Genomic DNA, 15,975 nt, shown 5'->3' with positions numbered 1-15,975 from the left:
GAGGAAGGGGTTGTACTGGAGCAAACGACTTTCTTATTTGACACTACTTTTAAAACATGATTTCTTATTTAGCCTTGGAAGTTTTTACTTCCATATTTGACACTTGGTGCAAATTTTGATGGCTTATATGGCACTGCTGTCGGTTCTATAAGCTTCACCTCCGACCTGTGCTATCCATTCTAGTGCTCCACTTTTTTCCCTACAAATCAGGGTGGTTTTAGAATTCCTTGCTTCTTCACGGAGTTCTAAAAAGAATTTATTTACTATATAAAAGAAGCAACAATAGTCGTCTTGTAATCAAAATTATGCCTTCTATAAAAATATGGCACGCTTTTGGTGTACTCTTGAAAAAAATCATGTGGATTCCATCCACCGTTATAAAGTTTACACTCTAGCCCCTCACATTGACATCTCAACCCCAGTCCACAACTATCTTGAATATTTTAGATTTTCACTATTCTTCATGTAGGACTTGCACTCACCTGACGCACCTCACCCGGTGAGGAACCTACGGTGCAACTAGCTTGTCGTTGAGGATGATGGACGGAATCGGATGGACCATGAGGCAGATTGAAGAAGGTGTTCATCTTTAGAGGCCCTAGCCATGTCCTGGACGCGGTCGGCATCCCGGCAAGACAGCCAGAGTTGGTTAAGAAGGAGGCTACAACGCATCACATGAGCTCAAATTGGACGCGGAAGCGAGCGCTAGAGGAGAGATCCATGGTTAGGTAGAGGGAGCGACGAGGCTAGTTGACATGACATCGATGCTGGGACGAGCCAGGCGTTGAAGCGGTGGCGCGGCACATGAGCCCGGACCAGACGTGGAAGCAAGCTTGAGAGGAGAAATCCAAGGTGTGGGAGAGGAATTGGCGAGGCTGTACATCGGTGCTAGCGTGAGCCGGGTGGCAGTGCGGCACTGGCGAGCGGTGATGAGGGCTCAATGATGTAGGCTGCGGAAGGCGGTGCATGCGAGGCAGGGAGGGAGTGAGACAAGGGAAGAGAGTGGAACCGATGGAATGAGGGCAACAACCTAGGGTTGGGGTCGGATGGGCCTTAGGCCATATACAATGGTTATAGAAGGCACATTTTCTCTTAGAAATCAACGTCATCTAGAGAAGAAAAAATAAAAACAAGTGGTAAAATGCATTATTTCTTACGTTCATATCTATCAATTAATGAAAGTTAATTAATTTTAGTAGAAATAGATAAGGGAAGACACATGGTACAATGGAGAAAATAATCTTATGTTATTTTCTAAGGGATCATCTCTTAGATAAGGGAAGGCAATTCATTCTTTCTTTGACTAAGAAAAATCTGACGCGTCGATTACAAGAAAAGGCTGACATGACCCCATGTACATGCCTTTAGGTTAACAGGTTCGACGAAGCCGTCCCATTTCATCAAGGCAGAGTTTTTTTTATCAAGCCTTTTCTTGTTTTCTGTTTTAAATTTCAGAGTAAGGGAAGAGAAGAAAAGTGAAATTTTACAAAAAATGACGAAGCAACGACAGTAGAGCTAGCGGTCGATTCTGACGATGAAAAGCGACACTGAGAGGGGTGGCAGTGCGTGGGGGGAAGCGGGAACCCCGCAAAGGGTTTTGGTGGTCAATGGAGGCGTCGCGGGCAGCATAGTGGGCTGAAGGGGGAAGAAAGCCGACGGGTGGAGGAGAGTCAAAATTATACTCAACTATCGCTCGGTTGAGTAAATATGAGATAGCCCGACGTGGTCAAGTAGAATTTTTTGGATCATTTAGGTGTCGATTAGAGGGGTAAAACCTCATGTTTTTTTTAGATACGGGAGCATCGCCCCAGCCTCTGCATCAATAGATGCACACGGCTAGTTTTATTTAAACGAAGTATTAGTTTACATAGGATCCATTATTACATTCAGGGAAAATCTAAGGTCGACACATGAATCAACCATAGAAAAATGCAACACATAGAAAGCCTATCCATTTGCCATTATATTAATATGTCGCCAACCAGTAGCCTGGAAAAATAAGTCCTGAGCAACCAGTAGCATCCGGTTGCATCCAGTAACCATATCCCCCTGCTGTTCCGGTGGGAGAAGGAAAACCCATTATTGGATTCAATGAGCAGCGTGTCGGATAACCTGCAAAAAGTTAGTTCCACTATGTTTGTTAAAGATGATATCATTCCTAGTCCTCCAAATGGACCAACATAGAGCGGAAACACCAATACGAATCTTTTGTTTATCATTCTTACGAACACTATTAAGCCATTTACCAAACATATTCGTAATATTAGCTGGTGGTGGAATATTATAAGAAAGAAAAACCATGTGCCAAATAATTTTTGCAAAAAGGCAGCCAATAAACAGATGATGAACGGTTTCAATAGAATCACAAAAACAACACTTTTGACACCCATTCCACTTCCGTTTAGCTAAATTATCCTTGGTAAGAAGCACCTTATTACTAAGGAACCACATAAAAATCTTTATTTTCAAGGGGATCTTTATTTTCCACAAATATTTCCGAAGAAAATTAGTATGTCCATTCATCAAATCAAGATACATAGACTTGACTGAAAATAGACCGGAATCCGCGAGTCTCCAAACAAACACATCGGGTTCATTATTCAAAGTAATTGTCATTAGCCGTTGACACAAGTTCAACCATTGTAACCATTTGTTATCATTCTCTTCGAAACGAGATATTCAACGGTGTATTCGCAAAAACCGTTGATACTAAAACATTTTTATGTTGAACAATATTATACAGTGCCGGGTATTGTTTACATAGAGGGGCAGTCCCCAACCAAATATCTTCCCAGAACCTCACCGTCATTCCATTTCCCAATTTAAAAAACCCTCGGTTAAAAAATTCATTCTTAACATGCATAAGACCCTTCCAAAAAGGTGAATCATTTGGCTTAGCTTCAACTTGTGACAATGTTTTATTTTTGAGGTATTTATTATACAACAGTTGCTACCACGTACCCTCCTCCGAAAGGAGTTTGAACAACCATTTACTGCCTCATTCTAATCGATTATAATTAATTGGTTAGAGATGCTCTAATAATGCTATTAGGGGTATGATTATCTGCCAGGGCACACCAAAACATATGCTTCACTTCATCGATGTTCCTTTCCTTGCCCAACCAGTCCGCCAAAGATTCAAAGCTGTATACATGATCAAAGTCCACAAGTCAGTAGACCACGGGAGAAAGACGAGGCTGAATGGAGGTTTGTCTGTCTAGCCCATGGGCGGATGCCAATGGGCTCTTGTTGTACTTTTTGGCTCAATCTTATTGGCCCATAGAGTATTCTCTGCACCAATGTGGTGACCAGGCATACCACTGCATGGTGTAGTATGCAAGTCTGATATAACACCAATGAAACACCGTTCCACTAGTATTATATCGCTCAGAGTGGTACAACAGAAACATATGCGGGTCCAAGGCATGTCTATAGAATTACAACACCGACTCTGTTACATAAGATCATCACAGCCTCCTACTTTACAATGAGGTAAATCTGCAAATAAACTCCAGAAGATCGACTCGTAGTCTAATCCTAACACGAACTCTGTTTGAAGAGTATTTAACTAGCTACAGAGGCTATGAATAGATTCTAGCTAAATAGGAGCTAGGTTTAGGAAGCTAGTTCCCTTCTACTACTTAATCTAGGTTTTCTCCATGGTAGTTGTAGTATTTGACTCTTCTGACAGGGTCCTGTCTCTTGAAGTAGTTGTTGACTCCTCGGCCTTCGGGTTGCACTGTAGATCCTCCTTCGATGCCTCCATATCTAAGCAGGGGATTTAAGAGTGGGATGAGTACGAGCGTACTCAACAAGTTCATTATAGGAAAGAGGTGTTTAATGCACTAGCTACGGCATTAGACCGGAGAGTCTAATACCAATGCAGAGTTTTCATAATCATTTCTTCAAGAGGTTGCTTTTATTCGGAAGAACTATGTCCGTCAGCCTTCACCGGTTTACTAGAACTTCATGGAGCTCCTTTCCGGCCGCGTTCGCAGTTCCATATCCCGGAACGGGGAGTGACGGGGTCACGGTTCTTTACACTCTGCAGAGGTGTGTTGCTTTACCCATAAGAGATCTTAACCTTGGTGCCAACCAAGCTGCAGGCTTGTCCACACTTCCTTTGGTGTGAGGCCCGGTATAAGGTCTAGCCAATCATGTTCCTCCGCTACCTCGAACACCCACCCTTTGTTGCATGCCCCGACCCTGGGTCCACGTCGGTCCCATTATTCCTGTAGATTTCAAGGTGGACCCCGACCACGACAACGAGTCTTGGGCTCTACCATACACTCCTACGCCGGTAGCTGCAACCCATCCTAGACCGCAATACCGTGGGGACTTAGGACTCCCCGGCCTCACCATCTTGCTCCTTCGGGCGACAAGTGTACTACGGACTATGCCGTGGGGACTTAGGACTCCCCGGCCTCACCGGCTTGCCCCCTTGGATTACAAGTGTACTACGGTAAAGCGCATCCGTTGATGAACGAGAGGTGGAAACACTTTTGACTACTCCGTCCCACTCCGGATCTTATGGTTAACACGGGTATTACTGGCACAAGAATCATCGGCGACATTTGTTGTTTTAATCCTAGATGGATATAAACCCGTGCAATGGAACCTCCACCATATCAACACAATCCATGGTTCCATTGCCCACCACATAGTCATATTCATAGTTATGAAAGTAGTGGTTTTGGTTTTTATGCAATAGTGATAATTATAGTACTTTGCAAGTAATTTGTTAAAGATACTCAAATGACATGAGCAAGCGATGAACTTGCCTTTTTTGACTGCAAGATTATGCAGGCAAGGTCTTCGATACGCAATAACTCCAAATTCTGAAATAGCATCATCGTCCGGTAAGGACGATGTTTAAAAGATTGGCAAGGATGCAATAATGCATAAGTATGAGATGCAATCGCTCTAAGCGTGATCTAATCCCGATAATTTAGGATTAGTGAGTTGTGATGATTTGTTTCGGGTGTGTTGCACTTTTAGAATGATTCTCATACAAGGTTCTTATTCAGGTGTGGTTACATGGTATCATGAACAGAGTCGTTATGAGTATATAATAACAATAATATTAGCACACAACTATAACATTTGGTATAATCCTAACATGTAATGAATAGTGGTTGGTTTTAGCACTATAAGGCATGGTTAATGATTAATTATCATATACTTCAAAATAATAACTTTTGAAGAACATGTTCTTTAATAAAGAACAAGTATGATAATTAGGGTTGTGGGGTTCTATGGTTTACTATGGTTTCCATTGCTTCTGGAGTAAGTAGTAGATGGATCACGACAATTTTGGATTCATCAATACCTAGGGCTGGTAAGGCTGAGTTAAGCCTAGGCATTCTAAGCAATTAATCATACAAGGTTGTTATTAAGATTGGTTCATCTTGTTGGTGATAGCTAGCTAGGGTTTATAGGTCCTTATAAGCAGGGTTGTTGATGATTCCTTATTTTCTTCAAAAGAATAACTTTGAAGAACATACTTCTTTAAGTAATAAGAAGTATATCAATTTAGGGTTGAGGTGGTTTAGGTTTTACTATTAGTTTTTATTAAGTAAGGAATAATTGAATCCTAAATAGGATGGTGGATAAGTATCCAATACTAATAGGGTTTAGTGGAATATGGTTATGGAATGCTAATTATTGGGCATAGATGCTATTGGAGTTCATCACCATTGTGTGATGCTAATTAAGGATGAGTAAGGATGATGACTTCGGTAATAGGATCTAGGGTTTACACTTGGTTGACCCTACTTGATTATTTAGGTCTGATGAAAATGAACACATGGGATACCCATATATTAGTGATAGGTCTTCTACTTTTTATGTGGTCAAGACAAGTATTTAGTGGCTATTAGGATTCTATGCTTTGAAGTAAGGTACCATGATCACATGTTCTAACCTAGGTATTAGTTTTAGAAGCAATCTATGGTTCACATGTAATAATGGAACTAGGGTTCCTAGTAGAGTTAGGTTTTTAGGGTTCCACATGAAATGATAAGTTCCTAGTTTTCTACCATATGGAACTAGGGTTGTAATATTATTATTAGTTCATAAGTTAATAACTTCAATAATAAAGTTGAAGTTATTAACAATTTCAGAATAAAATAATATTCAATTTTGGCTTTTTATTATTTTTAAATAATTAATAATTAGGGTAATTATTAATCAGGTTTTAAATCCCTCTAATAATGATTTAATAAATAATAAATAAAGAAAATTAGCTTTAATGTTTTCTTTATTTATTTACTGGTTTTTAGTTACTTTTGGAAATTTTATTAATTATTGAATTTTACTTGAATTTAGAATTAAAAGAAAAGGCTTAAATAACAAGTATTAAACAATTAAATTTTTATTAAAAATAAAAATTTCATTTTATATTTTTATTGGATAGAGTTTTCTTTTCTAAGAATTTTGATGTCTTATTTTTATTTTTCTAACTTAAATTGAATTTTCTAAATTTGTTTGAAGTTGCGGCAATTTTCCGGATTTAACTAAAACGGGAAATAACTAAACGCACTCGGCTAGGCTACCCGCAGGGGCACTGACCAGTGGGCCAGTAGCCTGGTCAGACGCCACGTCGGCGTGGACTGGTCAAAATCGAAGAGATGGCGCGGGAGCTCACTGCCGGCGGGGATTTGTCGACGGCGGCGAGACTCCAGACGATCTACGAGCGCGAGTGGATGCTCTAGCTACTCTACGCGTTACGGGGAAGCTAACGGTGGTGGCGCCGCCCACTATTGGTCGCCGGCGCTCGCCCGACGGCGATGCCGAGCGGCGGAGCTTGCAGGTCTACGGCGGCGACATGATACAGAGAGCTAGGGAGGATGCGAGGTGGTCCACGAGGAGCAGAAGCTCACCATGATCGCGTAGGAAGGCTTAGGCGAGGCAGAGGTGGCCGGACGGCGACTCCACGGTCGACGGAGACGGTGGTCGGGAGCGGAGAAGAAGCGGTCGGAGCTGACGCTTCCGAGCTCCCGCGAACGATTCCTTGGTCGAGGATGATCACGGCATCGAGGCGAAGCTGCAGAGACACTCGCCGGAGCTAGGGGTGGCGAGGAACGGCGAGACGAGGCGGATACCGGCGAGCTAGGGTTTCTTGATTTCGTGCGATTGAAACGAAAAGGGGTCGAATTGAGGACTTCTATGTGTTTTATAGCCTCGCCGGCGTGTGCTGGCAGTCAACTTCGGCGGCGGCGACCGCGGGACGTGGAGGTTGGCCGGCGCCGTGGCGCTCTCCCGTGCGTGCAGAGACGAAGACGAAGATGGCGTCCTCGTCCTTGGTCTTATCCAGCGAAGAGGTAAGCTGGGCTGTCTGGGTGGTGGCTTGGGCCGCCCTGGTGGGCTGTGGTGCTGGGCTGCACCGTGGGCTGCTCGGCCAGGTAAGTCCAGGTAGGTTTTTCTCTCCTCTTTTCTTTTTCTGTTTTTATTTTCTGTTTTCAAATTTCATTTTATGTTTTGCTGATTCAAATTCAACATGAATTTGCAGGTATCTGGTTATTTAAATCATATTAATTCTATTTAGAAGAATCACTATGTCACTGGATTGCTTAACACAAATATATTGTTTTATTTGTATGTTTGGGAGCTTTATTCCAAATTTCAATTAAACATGAGTTTATGTATTCATTTTATTCTTAGGTTTTTCTTGTGAATCAAATCCTTTGGAATGTTTGTAGTTGATACTTTGAACTCAAAGTATTTCAGAGATTAGTATCAGGACTTAGTTTCCATTTGGGGAGTAATCCCTTGCTTATTCTTTGATGTGCATAATTATATGTTAAAAAATTTGAACATAAGATTTAATTGATGGACACTTCTAGAGTCCCAATATGATTTACCTAATGACACATGGGTTGGAACTTAATTATAGCCTGGTTTATATTATGATCATGATAGTGATATATAAACTAGGGTTGAGGTTTAATTCCTAGGTTGTAGGTATGAGATGATACCATATTGTATTGGCTTGGTTTACTCTCCCCAATGCGGGATAAAAATGGTTACTTGCTTAATATTTCATGTGCTCCTTTAGTTACTAAGGATCCGAGAATTGGTTTTATCTTCTACCAATAGATTTCTATTATATTCTTAATCTATTGTTAAAGTAGCTAAAGTAGCTATATTTCTTTTTATATTTAACTTTGGTTATAATGATGAATGGTTTCTCACCATATATATTATAGGCTTTAACTCTAAGCTTTACTTATGAGCTTATATCTTCTACTTCAAGTTCTTAGGGTTTATGATCACTACACAATTTATAATGATCAAGGTTTGGCTTCCTAAGTTATTACTAGAAATATTTAGATATGGTTGTACTAATTACCCCTCTCATTCTACAAGGACTTGGATTATAATCTAAGGTTCTACTCAAGGAATGATGATGTGATTATCTAAATATGTGGTCTTCCTTAGAATTTCTACCTTGCTATCTTCTGTAGCTTGTTCTTCAGGAATTCGATAAACTCTGCCTCTTGTGGCATGCCTCCACCTCCTAGCTGCTTCATCTTGATCCTAACTATTTTATGGAGTGGCTCTATGTGTTGGTTTTCTTGCATCATGGTGCAAGGTGATGGAATGGATGAAGTGTGAGGCTCCCTTTTATAGGCTTGAGCAAGCTCTAGTATTATGACACATAGGTGGGTGACTCTTGTTTTGATTTGATGAGTAAGGTGCTTGGTTGTCATGCTCTCATCCATAGCAATCCTTCAAGCATGAGGTGGCATAGCTTGGGATTCAAGTTATGTAGATATTTTCATCCTATGTGGCATGATGATTATCCTCTCATGTGATTTGTTTTTGGATAGCCAAGTGGCTTTTGTTACTAAATGTCTTATGAATGATCTTATGCTTATGGGTGAGTCACTATATCATATGTGATTGTATTTATGTTATAATGGGGATTGAAATGTCAAGAATAAGAATTATACCCCAATTGTTAATGATGATGTTTGATTTCACCAAGGCATGATCATATGAGTTTCAAAGTACTCATATTTTATTTTATTCAAATAGTTTGAACTATAATTCGTAATGTAAATGAATTTAGTTTTGTAATATTCCACATATTTAATAAGTTATGATTGTAATAAGAATGTGTGGCCTTTATGCACTTAGGTCCTTATGTTTTGCTATATTTGGTATTGAGTTTTAAAGTGAATTCAATTGTACCTCAAGGTAGTTGCTTAACTTTTAAGTGTTAATAATTTAGAGTTTGCTTCTTATCTCTTTGTTGGTTATATACCTCTCCCATCTCTAGGGTTTAATGATAAGCTTTTGTTGGTGTTAAGTTCAAGAGTTTAGTTCAAGAAATACCATGTGGTTCATGGTAGGACTATTTATTTGTTTAAGACCTGGAGAAGATAAGTGAAGAATGGGCTCTCCATTTATTGTTACTTGATTTCCAATTGAATAGATGTTCTTATGTTATGGCAAAGAATACCATGTTATGATCTTTTATAAGATCAAGCAATTGATCATTGATTAAAGTGTTGTTGTGTTAGTTCCATTTGATCTAACCCTTAGATCAAATCATCTCTACCCAAAACAAAGTTTTGGCAAAGTCACATTGAGATTTATAGCGCTTGACTTGATGAGCTACTTCAATTCCACCAAGGTCAAGTGAAACTTCGATTCATTGTGATCTGTTTTACTTTAAAGCGCGAAAATTCCCAGATTTTCTATGCATGAATGCAATGCACACATACTGTTTCCTCTATTTTTGTAACCCCAATACACGGATATTACAGTCTCTACCCCTTAAACTAAACTTCGTCCTCGAAGTTTGATCTCTCTCACGTTTCGGAGTGTGCATCCGACTTGTGCAGACTACGACTTTTCTCGAACTCCCTGGTGATCCTTTTGGATATAATTGAATATATCCCTTGTCCAGATTCTTCCTAGAATCCTTTAGGGTTTGTTTCTGAACCATGGTTCTTACTTTGATTCTTTGATTTCTTCCAACTCTATAAGCTTGTTTTCTTTCTTATTGAAGATTCAATGATTGGGACTTCTTCTTGTCCTGGTAGTCTTAATTGAGGACTAATAGGATAACATTCTCCTATTTGATAAAATAGGTCTTTGTTTTCCCTTACTACCAAAATTGCAGTAATGGTGCTTAATATGGTACTAACTATGGAATTGGTCGTGATGGTTTATTTTTCTAATAATGGATTAGACTTATATATTACATCCAATTATGGTTTATAATTGATGCTTATAACTATTTTGGATTCTTTAGGTTCCATGAAAGGAATCTTTCAAACGGACTTTAGTTTTGGTATAGTCAATCTCCTTAAGTCTTTGGTCTCCTTGAGCTTTATTTGGTCTCCTATATTTCCTTCTTCCAACTTCATTAAGCTTAACTTACTTGAGATTTCGTACTTCTGAGTAAATATTTCTCCCTTTCTCAAGTGATAGTCATCTTCTTACTTCCTCGAGGTATAAACCTCGGCTTCTGATCTGACATCCTTCTGAAAGTAGTGTTCAACAATCTTATGAAAATAAGATTTAACTTCCTCTCAGTTCAGACCTTCTTCTTCTATTATGCTCAAAGTATTGAGTCATTGTACATCCAACTCAATCTTTACTCTACCCCTTAGAGTTTACTTATGTTCTTCGACTCCTTTTCTTCCAACTATTGAGCTTATGATTAGAATATTAGTCTGGGTCTAGCTTATGGTTTGTACTTATTCTAAGGTCTCGCGAAGAATGTTTGTGGTGTATCCACTCATTTGTGGACATCCAATGTGAATCCTTTGACTAAATGTTTATAGATCTAGCTATTTGGCTGACAAGATTTTTATTTGTTCACAAACTTTTGTTACAACTGATTAGATCGTGGACTATTAGTAAAACCAACTGATACGTACCAGCTGTGGTTATTATACCAACTGTGGCTCTTTGATATCTAAAAATGTATTCTATTATAGGTTCTGATCAACTGGACGAGACATCTTCTACTTCATCTCGCAGTATTGATATTATACCAATTGTGGTCTTCTGATATCCACTATGGTCTTCTTATATCTGCCATAGTTTCATAAATCATCTTCCTTCATTCAGGGTTTATTTTGCAAGAAAACCACTAGCTGACACTATGAATATAGTATCCTAAGTGATTTCCCATGCATTCCCTCTTCTATATTTAACTATGGATCTGCTTGAGCTTCACCATAATCACCAGATTTCTCACCTTCATGCTTCTTTCGTACTAAAGTACTCCTCTGTTGAGGTAAGCATGAGTTTCTAATTGTACTTCCTTCAGAGTATTGTGGTTACTTCCCACAACTTTGTTTCCTTTATCTGATGAACCTTCATCTTGTCTTCATAATCTTCAGAACTCGTCACTTCCTCACATGTTTACCATTACCCTCTAAATCTATAGCACCAAGTAAGGACTTGATATAGCAACATGCATTTGCATATCAAAGTCAAACTTCATGTATGGATCTAGTCAAACAATGAAAATTCAATAAAATCCAAGAAGATTCAGCTTTGTGCTTATAATACACATCATCATAAGCACTGAATAAAATAGTTGAGTAAGACATCTCTAAACATCAGGCTTCGATGTGTAGTATATAACACCACATAAGATAGGTTTATATCGTGATACTTAGCACGAATATATGGGATTCTACTATTTGTCTCACCCTTTACCTTAATTGCACATTTGCAATGAGATAAACTTGAAACAAAGTGGTTTGGGATGGTTAAGGTTAACCTAATTTTCTTTGGAAGTACTACTCAACTTAGTATTATACCATATATACGTGCTATTGAGGACTATTTTGTATGATACCTATAGTTCTAATATGGTTACTCTAAATACATAATAATTAGGATATAATTCCTATACTTCTAAGTGTTTCTACCATAAGCATATGGTCATGATGTGCTTGGCACACTTCCCATGATTTTAGATAACAACTCTTGCACTATTGGTGAACACCTGACTTATTATTGTACTCCTCCTAAGTATTTATGATGTTCTAGTACATCACATAATGAATCTCAAGTGAATCATATGTGATTACTATCTCTACCATGGAAGTAAACATATTTTATTCCTAAAGCTCTTCCTTACTTCCCATGAGTGACTCATCATGGTCTATGCTACCTCATATAACTTATATTTTTCACTTACTATGAGTTGTTTCACCTGTCTAGATAACTTTACTTACTCATTACTTATCTGGGTCTACATCTTCTAGTAAGATATTTACCTTATACACTTATCTTCATCACTTGTTATCTCTTCTATTATAGATCAGAATAACTCTTACTTAATCATAATATATGTTGGTACACATCTTCCAATAGGATAGCTTCCTTATGGTTGTATCCTCTCTTTGGACTACCATGTATTGTATACCAATTGTGATCTACTCATCTATTGTGTTAAGGACTTATTGATGTTCTACATACTTGGGATTGGCTATCTAACTTTACTTTATCTTGGTAAGCTAGGTAAGAAACGTTGACTCGAGTGTGTCAGGATTATTCTCAAGTGAATATCCATCTCAAGTCATGAAAAGATTTGGTTTAACTAAGACGACTTCCTATAGACACTACCAATCCTATAGGTCTCCTTTAAAGGGTTTTAATCCTAGGGTCAAAGCATTTGCTTCGATACCAAGCTGTGGTGACCCGGCATACCACCGCATGGTGTAGTATGCAAGTCCGATATAACACCAATGAAACACCGTTCCACTAGTATTATATCGCTCGAGTGGTACAACGAAACATATGCGGGTCCAAGGCATGTCTATAGAATTACAACACCGACTTCGTTACATAAGATCATCATAGCCTCCTACTTTACAATGAGGTAAAACGCAAATAAACTCCGAGAAGATCGACTCGTAGTCTAATCCTAACACGAACTCTGTTTGAAGAGTATTTAACTAGCTACAGAGGCTATGAATAGATTCTAGCTAAATAGGAGCTAGGTTTAGGAAGCTAGTTCCCTTCTACTACTTAATCTAGGTTTTCTCCATGGTAGTTGTAGTATTTGACTCTTCCGACGGAGTCCTCGTCTCTTGAAGTAGTTGTTGACTCCTCGGCCTTCGGGTTGCACTGTAGATCCTCCTTCGATGCCTCCATATCTAAGCGGGGATTTAAGAGTGGGATGAGTACGAGCGTACTCAACAAGTTCATTATAGGAAAGAGGTGTTTAATGCACTAGCTACGGCATTAGACCAGAGAGTCTAATACCAATGCAGGTTTTCATAATCATTTCTTCAAGAGGTTGCTTTTATTCAGAAGAACTATGTCCGTCAGCCTTCACCGGTTTACTAGAACTTCATGGAGCTCCTTTCCGGCCGCGTTCGCAGTTCCATATCCCGGAACGAGGGAGTGACAGGTCACGGTTCTTTACACTCTGCAGAGGTGTGTTGCTTTACCCATAAGAGATCTTAACCTTGGTGCCAACCAAGTCTGCAGGCTTGTCCACACTTCCTTTGGTGTGAGGCCCGGTATAAGGTCTAGCCAATCATGTTCCTCCGCTACCTCGAACACCCACCCTTTGTTGCATGCCCCGACCCTGGGTCCACGTCGGTCCCATTATTCCTGTAGATTTCAAGGTGGACCCCGACCACGACAACGATGCTTGGGCTCTACCATACACTCCTACGCCGGTAGTCGCAACCCATCCTAGACCGCAATACCGTGGGGACTTAGGACTCCCAGCCTCACCATCTTGCTCCTTCGGGCGACAAGTGTACTACGGACTATGCCGTGGGGACTTAGGACTCCCCGGCCTCACCAGCTTGCCCCCTTGGATTACAAGTGTACTACGGTAAAGCGCATCCGTTGATGAACGAGAGGTGGAAACACTTTTGACTACTCCGTCCCACTCCGGATCTTATGGTTAACACGGGTATTACGGCACAAGAATCACTGGCGACATTTGTTGTTTTAATCCTAGATGGATATAAACCCGTGCAATGGAACCTCCACCATATCAACACAATCCATGGTTCCATTGCCCACCACATAGTCATATTCATAGTTATGAAAGTAGTGGTTTTGGTTTTTATGCAATAGTGATAATTATAGTACTTTGCAAGTAATTTGATAAAGATACTCAAATGACATGAGCAAGCGATGAACTTGCCTTTTTTGATCTGCAAGATTATGCGGGCAAGGTCTTCGATACGCAATAACTCCAAATTCTGAAATAGCATCATCGTCCGTGAGGACGATGTTTAAAAGATTGGCAAGGATGCAATAATGCATAAGTATGAGATGCAATCGCTCTAAGCGTGATCTAATCCCGATAATTTAGGATTAGTGAGTTGTGATGATTTGTTTCGGGTGTGTTGCACTTTTAGAATGATTCTCATACAAGGTTCTTATTCAGGTGTGGTTACATGGTATCATGAACAGGTGCTGCAGTATATAATAACAATAATATTAGCACACAACTATAACATTTGGTATAATCCTAACATGTAATGAATAGTGGTTGGTTTTAGCACTATAAGGCATGGTTAATGATTAATTATCATATACTTCAAAATAATAACTTTTGAAGAACATGTTCTTTAATAAAGAACAAGTATGATAATTAGGGTTGTGGGGTTCTATGGTTTACTATGGTTTCCATTGCTTCTGGAGTAAGTAGTAGATGGATCACAACAATTTTGGATTCATCAATACCTAGGGCTGGTAAGGCTGAGTTAAGCCTAGGCATTCTAAGCAATTAATCATACAAGGTTGTTATTAAGATTGGTTCATCTTGTTGGTGATAGCTAGCTAGGGTTTATAGGTCCTTATAAGCGTGGTTGTTGATGATTCCTTATTTTCTTCAAAAGAATAACTTTGAAGAACATACTTCTTTAAGTAATAAGAAGTATATCAATTTAGGGTTGAGGTGGTTTAGGTTTTACTATTAGTTTTTATTAAGTAAGGAATAATTGAATCCTAAATAGGATGGTGGATAAGTATCCAATACTAATAGGGTTTAGTGGAATATGGTTATGGAATGCTAATTATTGGGCATAGATGCTATTGGAGTTCATCACCATTGTGTGATGCTAATTAAGGATGAGTAAGGATGATGACTTCGGTAATAGGATCTAGGGTTTACACTTGGTTGACCCTACTTGATTATTTAGGTCTCGATGAAAATGAACACATGGGATACCCATATATTAGTGATAGGTCTTCTACTTTTTATGTGGTCAAGACAAGTATTTAGTGGCTATTAGGATTCTATGCTTTGAAGTAAGGTACCATGATCACATGTTCTAACCTAGGTATTAGTTTTAGAAGCAATCTATGGTTCACATGTAATAATGGAACTAGGGTTCCTAGTAGAGTTAGGTTTTTAGGGTTCCACATGAAATGATAAGTTCCTAGTTTTCTACCATATGGAACTAGGGTTGTAATATTATTATTAGTTCATAAGTTAATAACTTCAATAATAAAGTTGAAGTTATTAACAATTTCAGAATAAAATAATATTCAATTTTGGCTTTTTATTATTTTTAAATAATTAATAATTAGGGTAATTATTAATCGAGTTTTAAATCCCTCTAATAATGATTTAATAAATAATAAATAAAGAAAATTAGCTTTAATGTTTTCTTTATTTATTTACTGGTTTTTAGTTACTTTTGGAAATTTTATTAATTATTGAATTTTACTTGAATTTAGAATTAAAAGAAAAGGCTTAAATAACAAGTATTAAACAATTAAATTTTTATTAAAAATAAAAATTTCATTTTATATTTTTATTGGATAGAGTTTTCTTTTCTAAGAATTTTGATGTCTTATTTTTATTTTTCTAACTTAAATTGAATTTTCTAAATTTGTTTGAAGTTGCAGCAATTTTCTGGATTTAACTAAAACGGGAAATAACTAAACGCACTCGGCTAGGCTACCCGCAGGGGCACTGACCAGTGGGCCAGTAGCCTGGTCAGACGCCACGTCGGCGTGGACTGG

The sequence above is a fragment of the Lolium rigidum genome, chromosome 2, assembly GCF_022539505.1.
Source record: "Lolium rigidum isolate FL_2022 chromosome 2, APGP_CSIRO_Lrig_0.1, whole genome shotgun sequence".
NCBI classification, from domain to species: domain Eukaryota; kingdom Viridiplantae; phylum Streptophyta; class Magnoliopsida; order Poales; family Poaceae; genus Lolium; species Lolium rigidum.
This window is presented reverse-complemented; position numbering follows the sequence as displayed.